At 39.8% G+C, this 7,691-nt stretch overlaps 1 long non-coding RNA gene across 1 annotated transcript in view; it reads right to left on the bottom strand.

Annotated features, from left to right (window-relative positions):
- Nucleotides 1-3,932: 3,932 nt before the first annotated feature.
- The window catches only part of LOC125615139, a 77,645-nt gene continuing 73,886 nt past the window's right edge, over nucleotides 3,933-7,691 (bottom strand). Inside the window, exons 3-4 of the long non-coding RNA XR_007345685.1 lie at nucleotides 4,265-4,421; nucleotides 3,933-3,978 (exon numbers count right to left, since the gene is read on the bottom strand). This is a non-coding gene — a long non-coding RNA (uncharacterized LOC125615139). The remainder of the gene's footprint in view (nucleotides 3,979-4,264; nucleotides 4,422-7,691) is intronic.

Below are 7,691 nucleotides of genomic sequence, written 5' to 3'. Positions count from 1 at the left end.
TTTTATCTACCTATCTATCTACTTATTTATTTATTTATTTATTTATATGCAGTGCTGCGGATCCAACCAGGGCCCCACACATGCCAGGCAAGTGCTCTACCACTGAGCTACAACTCCAGCCCCTCCAGTCTTTTTCTTTTGACATGAAATAAACTGCATATAATAAAGCCTACAATTTCAAGTCAGGCATGGTGGCACACACCTCTAATTCCAGCTACCTATGAGGCTGAGGCAGAAGGATCCCAAGTTTAACACCCACATGGGCAATTTAGCAAGACCCTGTCTGACAATAAAAATTTTTAAAAGGGCTAAACTCAGTAGTAAAAAGCCCCTGGATTCAATTCCAGCATTGCAAATGATAAAATAACAATAATAATAAAATAAAAATTAAATTTAAAAAGGGTTGGGGATGTAACTTCAGAGGTAGAATACTTCTGGGTTCAATCCCCAGTACAAAATAAATAAATAAAATCTACAGTTTGAGCTGGGCGCAGTGGCACATGCCTGCAATCCCAGAGGCTCAGGAGGCCAAGGCAGGAGGATCTCAAGTTCAAAGCCATCCTTAGCAACAATGAAGCACTAAGCAACTCAGTGAAACTCTGTCTCTAATAAATTGGGCTGGGGATGTGGCTCAGTGGTTGGGTGCCCCTGAGTTCAATCCCTGGTACCCCTCCAAAAAAGTCTACAGTTTGAAAACTTTTGGACATATGAATATATTCATGGAATCATCAGGACAATCACAATAATGAAAACATCTTTCAGCCTCAAAGTTTCCTCTTGCCCTTCACACACTCCCCATACCCCCCAACTCATCTACTATAGTAACCAGTGATCTGCTTTCTGTTGCTATGGACTCGTTTGCAATTTGGGGCGTTTTATACCTTTTTGTCTGGCTTCTTTCACTGAGTATTTACTCTGAGACTCATCTATGCTACTGTGTGTGTATCAAGAGCTCATTTCTTAGCTTGGCACAGTGATGAACACCTGCTACTCGGGAGGCTGGCAAGTTCTAGGCCAGCCTGGGCAACCTAGTGAGACCCTGTTTCAAAATAAAAAATAAAAGGGGCTGGGAATGTAGCTTAGTGGTATAGTGTCCCTGAGTTCAATCCCCAGTATTACAAATGAATGAATGAATAAAAGGGATGTAGCTCAGTTGGTAGAGTGCCATTAGATTCAATCTCCACTACCCCACCCCCAAAGAAAGAGCTCATTTCTTTTTATTGCTGAGTAGTATTCCATTGTATATATATATATATATTACAATTTGTTTATGTATTTACTGTTGAACATTTAGGTTGTTTTCAGTTTTTTACTCTTTCAAATAAAGAATGAATATTTGTACACATGTCTTTGCATAGAAATTTGTTTTTACTTCTCTTGAGTAAATTTGTAGGAGCACAATTACTCGCCATACAGTAAGTGCATATTTAACTTTTTAAGAAACTACCAGATGTCTTTCCAATTGATTTCTATTTTTTATACTACCATCAGCAGTGTATGAGAGTTCCAGTGCCCGCCACATGCTTGCCAACACTTGAATGGCCAGTATTTCATTTTAGCCATTCTAATGAATATGTAGGTATCTCATTAAGGTTTAAATTTTCATTTCCCTGATAGTTAATGATATTAAGCATTTTTTCATGTGTTGTCATTTGTATATCTTTTTGGATGAAGTGGTTTTTTTTTTTTTTTTTGTATTAGGGATTGATCCTGGGGTTTTTACTCACTGAGCCACATCCCCAGCCCTTTTTTATATTTTATTTAGAGACAGGGTCTCACCTAGTAGCTTACAGCCTTGCTAAGTTGCTGAAGCTGGCTTTGAATTCACTATCCTCCTGCCTCAGCCTCCTGAGCTTCTGGGATTACAGGTGTGTACCACTACACCCAGCTTGGTGAAGTGTCTTTTCAAATATTGCCTCCATTTTTTAATTGGGATTGCTTGTTCTCTTATTACATTTTGAGAATCCTTTATATATTTTGCATAAAACTTTATCAGATTTGTGATTTGCTAATACTGTTTCTCATGCCATAGCTTGTCTTTTCATTCTCTTAACAGTGTCTTTCAAAAAGAAGTTTCTAATTTCAGTGAAGTTCAATATGTTGATTGTTTTTTGAATGGATAGTGCTATTGATGCAGTATCTAGGAAGTCTTTGTTGAACCAAAGGTCATGAAAATTTTTCTTCTATTTTCTTTTTTTCTAGAAGCGTTTGTGATCCATTTTGAGTTTTTTGGTTTTTGTTTTTCAATTTGCTTCTTTGGGTCCAAGCACAGTGGCACACACCTGTCATCTCAGCTACTCAGGAGACCAAGGCAGAAGGATCACAAGTTTGAAGCCAGCCTCAGCAACTTATCTAGATCCTGCCCAAAATAGATTAAAAGGACTGGGAATGTAGTTCAGTGGCAGAGCGCTTACCTAGCATGTGCAAGACCCTGGGTTCAGTCCCCGATACCACACACACAAAAAGGGTTTGTTTCTTGTGCACAGATTTCCTACAGTTCCAACACTATTTGTTGAAAAGACTATTACTTCTTTCTTCACCAAATCACATTTGCACCTTTGTTGAAAATCAGTTGACCATAGATAGTAGGTCTATTTCTGGACTCTCTATTCTGTTCTACTGACTTATTTAAAGAATGGAAAAGCTATTCTTTCTCTGGTGAATTGCCTTTACACCTTTGTGAAAAATCAATTGCCCATTCATATACAGGTCTGTTCCCTCACTCTTGGTTCTGTTCCACTGATATATTTGTGATTATTCACACCAATGAACACATCATTTTTATTAGTGTAGTTTTATAATGACTTAAGTAGGGCTTCTAACCTTGTTTTCTTCAATGTTATTTTAACCATTCTGGCTCCTTTGCATTCTTATCTGAATTATAGAATTAGCACACTCTAAATCCCAAACCTGGGATTTAGGTTGGAACTGTGTTGTTTTGTAGATCAGTTTGGAGACAACTGACATTTTATTGATATTGAGTCTTCTGATCTATGTGAGCCAAAAAGAAGGGTATTTCTCCCCATACTCTCACACCACAAGCAACACAGAAGACCTCTGATTCCAGGTGTGGATTTCTCCCCACCAGCCAGCCAGCAAGCAACTCTGCAGCAGTGGGCATCAGACAGGTGTCATCTGATTTAATTCAGTCCTGATACTGTCTACCTGAGATAGTGTCAGATCCCACAGGTTGGGATTCAGTGTCCAAACTGCCCTCCACTTATACATTTTAGATGCTAGTTGCAAGTTCTAGGTTGATTCACTTTGTGCTTCTGACTCACTATATAATTGGGGTCCCACAACCTCTTCCTTGAGTTCCCTCCAGGAACCTCCACATGTTCAGCTATCTGAAAGATCTCTAAACCTTGTCTTTTTGGAGTTTTATGGAGATTTCATTGCATGGGCATGATTGAAGCATGGACCACCATGTTGAAATGTGATTGGATAAAAAGGGTATGATGTAATGCTAATAAATAGGGTGGAAAATTTCATCAAGGCCTGGCTGCTTCGGCATTCTTGGCTTCTCTGTGCAGCATTCCATCCTTCACGGCAGAGGCAGGGCCCTTTTGGAATGAGGAGGGTCTTATGACCTACTATAAAATAAGGGCAGGTCAGAGAATTTTTTTCTTTTTTTCTTTGGTATGGGGAATTGAATTCAGGGTTGCTTTACCACTGAACTACCTCCCCAACACTTTTTATTTTTTTTATTTTGAGACAGGTCTTGCTAAGTTGCTTAGGGTCTAAGTTGTTGAGGCTGGCCTGGAACTTGTGATCCTCTTGCCTCAGCCTCCCAAGTCACTGGGATTACAGATGTGTGCCACTGCATCTGGCCAGAGAACTTCTTTATGGCCAGCTCCAAGACAGAAAGGTGGGGGAAAGTTTGAGTTTCTATGGCCTGTCTTGGAGAAGAGAAATTCAAGATTTTTTTTTAATTCCAGTTTGTATGCTTGTGTTGAAGAGGGAGATATGAGCTGGAAGCTGGAAATGAAAACAAAAAAATATAAATTATAATGTCACATGATATATGAACATATTATAACTCTCCATATATTTAGGTTTTTAAAAAATTTTTCTCAGGAATTTTTTGTAGTTTTCAATGTTTAAACACATCTTTTGTTAGATGTCAGAAGAGTCTTAAGTATTTAATATCTTTTGATGGTTTTGTAAATAGTATTTTTTAAATTTCAATATTTGATGGATTGTTGCTTGTATATAGAAATAAAATTTAGTTTTGTATTGTATCCTGCAATATCATTAAACTCACCCAGTATTTCTTGGATCTTTTCTATACATTCTATGGAATTTCCCAAATAGACAATGATAACTTCTGTGAATAAATATGGTTTCACTTTTTCTTTCCAATCTGGATTCCTTTTATTGATTTCCTCTACTTTATTGTTCTGCTTAGGACTTCCAGTACACTATCAAAAACAAATAGTGAAAGCAAACATTCATTATATTTCTTTTCATTCATTTATTTATTTTTTGGTACCAGGGATTGAACCCAGGGCATTTTACCATTGAGAGACATCCCTGGCCCTTCATATATATATATATATATATATATGTGTGTGTGTGTGTGTGTGTTTTATTTTTTTTAAATAATTTTTATTGTTGGTTGTTCAAAACATTACATAGTTCTTGATATATCATATTTCACATTTTGATTCAAGTGGGTTATGAACTCCCATTTTTACCCCGTATACAGATTGCAGAATCACATCTGTTACACATCCACTGATTTACATATTGCCATACTAGTGTCTGTTGTATTCTGCTGCCTTTCCTATCCTCTACTATCCCCCCTCCCCTCCCCTCTTCTCTCTCTACCCCATCTACTGTAATGCATTTCTCCCCCTTGTTTTTTTTCCCTTTCCCCTCACTTCCTCTTGTATGTAATTTTGTATAACCCTGAGGGTCTCCTTCCATTTCCATGCAGTTTCCCTTCTCTTTCCCTTTCCCTCCCACCTCTCATCCCTGTTTAATGTTAATCTTCTTCTCATGCTCTTCTTCCCTACTCTGTTCTTGGTTACTCTCCTTATATCAAAGAAGACATTTGGCANTTGTGGATTGGTTTCTGTGTCCTCTATTCTGTACCATTGGTCCACCTGCCTGTTTTGGTACCAGTACCATGCTGTTTTTGTTACTATTGCTCTGTAGTATAGTTTGAAGTCTGGTATCGCTATACCGCCTGATTCACACTTCCTGCTTAGAGTTGTTTTTGCTATTCTGGGTCTTTTATTTTTCCATATGAATTTCATGATTGCTTTATCTATTTCTACAAGAAATGCCGTGTGTGTGTGTTTTATTTAGAGACAGGATCTTGCTGAGTTTAGGGCCTTGTTAAGCTGCTGAAGCTAGCCTCAGCCTCCCAAGCTGCTGGGATTACAGGCATGTGCTACGGTGCACTGCTCAAACATCCTTTATTTTTTATTTTGGTTAAGGGGATTGAACCCAGGGGTGCTTAACCACTGAGCTATATCCCCAGCCCTTTTTTTTTTTAATTTTGAAACAGAGTCTTGCTAAATTGCTTAGGGTCTCACTAATTTTCTGAGGCTGATTTTGAACTTGGGATCCTCCTGCCTCAGCCTCTCGAGCTGCTGGGATTACAGGTGTGTACCATTGCACCTGGCTAAATTATCACTTCTTCTATTATGTTTTCTGACCTTAAGACATAATTAGAAAGTCAAAATGCATTCTGCTGTCATGTATAACTAATTAGAACAACAACAAAAAAGACCTAATTGGAAACCCTTCACCACAATTCAAGAATGTTTGTTTTATTTTTTTACATTTAAATTTTAACTAAAATCTATTTGGAATTTTAAAATTAATTAATTAATTGTTTTTTAGTCCTGGGGATTGAACTCAGGGACTCCCTACCATGGAACTACACCCCAGCTCTTTTTTTTTTTAATTATTTTTTATTTTGAGACAGGGTCTCACTAAATTGCTTAGGGCCTCACTAAGTTGCAGAGTCTGGCCTGGAGTCTGTGATCCCCCTGCCTCTGCCTCCCAAGCTGCTGGGATTACTGGTGTGTGCCACCGTGCCCAGTTTATGTTTTAATTTATTGAGAAACTTCTCTAGGGCTTTCCATAGCAGTCACACCATTTCACGTGCTCACCGACAGCACACAGTGGTTCCAGTTTCTCTACATCCTTGCCAATAGTTGCCTTTCTTCCCAATTCTTTGTTTTACATAGTAGCCATTGTGATGGGTATAAGATGATACCTCATCATCATTTTGATTTTTGTTCCCATTAGTGATGTTGAGCATCTTTCCGTGTGCTTGTTGACCTGTCGCTTATCTTCCTTGGGGAAATGTCTATTCAAATTGTCATTTTTTTCCCACCACGTTGGCTTTGTTATTGTTGTTGAACTATTTTTTTTTTGTGTGTGTGTGTGTGTGTATGTGTCACTAGGAATTAAACTCAGGGCCTTGTGCATGCTAGGAAAGCAGTCTACCCACTGAGCTACGCCTCCAGTCCTAAACGGATGATTTTTTTCTATTATTACTTTTTAAGAGAAAGGGATTCCTTATGTTGCCCAGGTTGGCCCCAAATACCTGGGCTCAGGTGATTCTCCTGTCTCTGCCTCCCCAGTAGCTGGCATGTGCCACTGCACACAACTTACCGATAAATACTTTTGGGTTGGAATTTCAAAACTTTATATGAGGGGCTGGGGATGTGGCTCAAGTGGTAGCGCGCTCGTCTGGCATGCGTGCAGCCCGGGTTCGATCCTCAGCACCACATACCAACAAAGATGTTGTGTCTGCCGATAACTAAAAAAATAAATTAAAAAAAAAACAACTTTATATGAAATAAAGTGAAACAATAAAAAGAATAAGGGTAAAGTTGAGAGAGAGTTGGAGTGAGAATTTCTGGCCAGGATTTCCTTTCCCTGTCTGGGCTCTCAGCCACCCCAGCAGTGTTTTCCTCTGTTCCTCCCCTCCACCCAGGGACTTGAAGCTCCCACAGTTTCTTCATATCTCCTGGGGAAGCAGGATGGGTTGGGTTCTGACAAACTCCTTTGTAGATATAAGGGCTTATTGTAAAGTTTCACAATTAGTCAATGAGGGGATGATGTGCATCATCTGGTGGTAAAAGTGGGAATGTTTCCAAACTTTTGGCAATTTGGAATTTCTACTGAAAACTGGTGGTGGGCCTCCTGCCCTCAAAGTTGGATGGAGGTAGAGGCAGGGTTTAATGGCACTAGCCAGGCTGTAACTCTTTGAGAATCTCTTCACTTTAGCAGGTACTGAAGTTCTTCTCACTCAGCTTTGGAGTGCCAGGATGGAGACCATGGGCAGAACTCCCCAGGTCTATGTTCACCGGGGATCCAGGATGCGCCCCCACTCCCAGCAGGAATCACCTCACTGAATCCTGAAATTCCTCCCTCAGAGAATCCCTGGGTTCCACTGGGGTAGTTCTGTCCTATATGGCTCTAATTCTAGAGTGAAGATCCTCCCCGTTTTCAGGCCAGGCCCTGAGAGCCTCCCTGGCATGAAGAACATCCAGGCTGCCCCTGCTTTAAGGGGCCTAGCTTTCACTAGGCTGCCCTAATGGCCAAAGTGCCCTTCCCTTCTGGCTTTACCTCCATCTTGAAAACTGGTGGTGGGCCTCCTGCCAACAAAGCTCTGGGATCCAACCTTGTTTTATGGTTCCTTCCTTCCTGGCTGTCCCTGAAGTAAG

Source organism: Marmota marmota, unplaced genomic scaffold (genome assembly GCF_001458135.2).
Source record: "Marmota marmota marmota unplaced genomic scaffold, marMar, whole genome shotgun sequence".
In the NCBI taxonomy this organism is placed as follows: Eukaryota; Metazoa; Chordata; class Mammalia; order Rodentia; family Sciuridae; genus Marmota; species Marmota marmota.
Note: the sequence above shows the minus strand (reverse complement) of the source record. Positions and strands in the feature narration are given on the sequence as shown.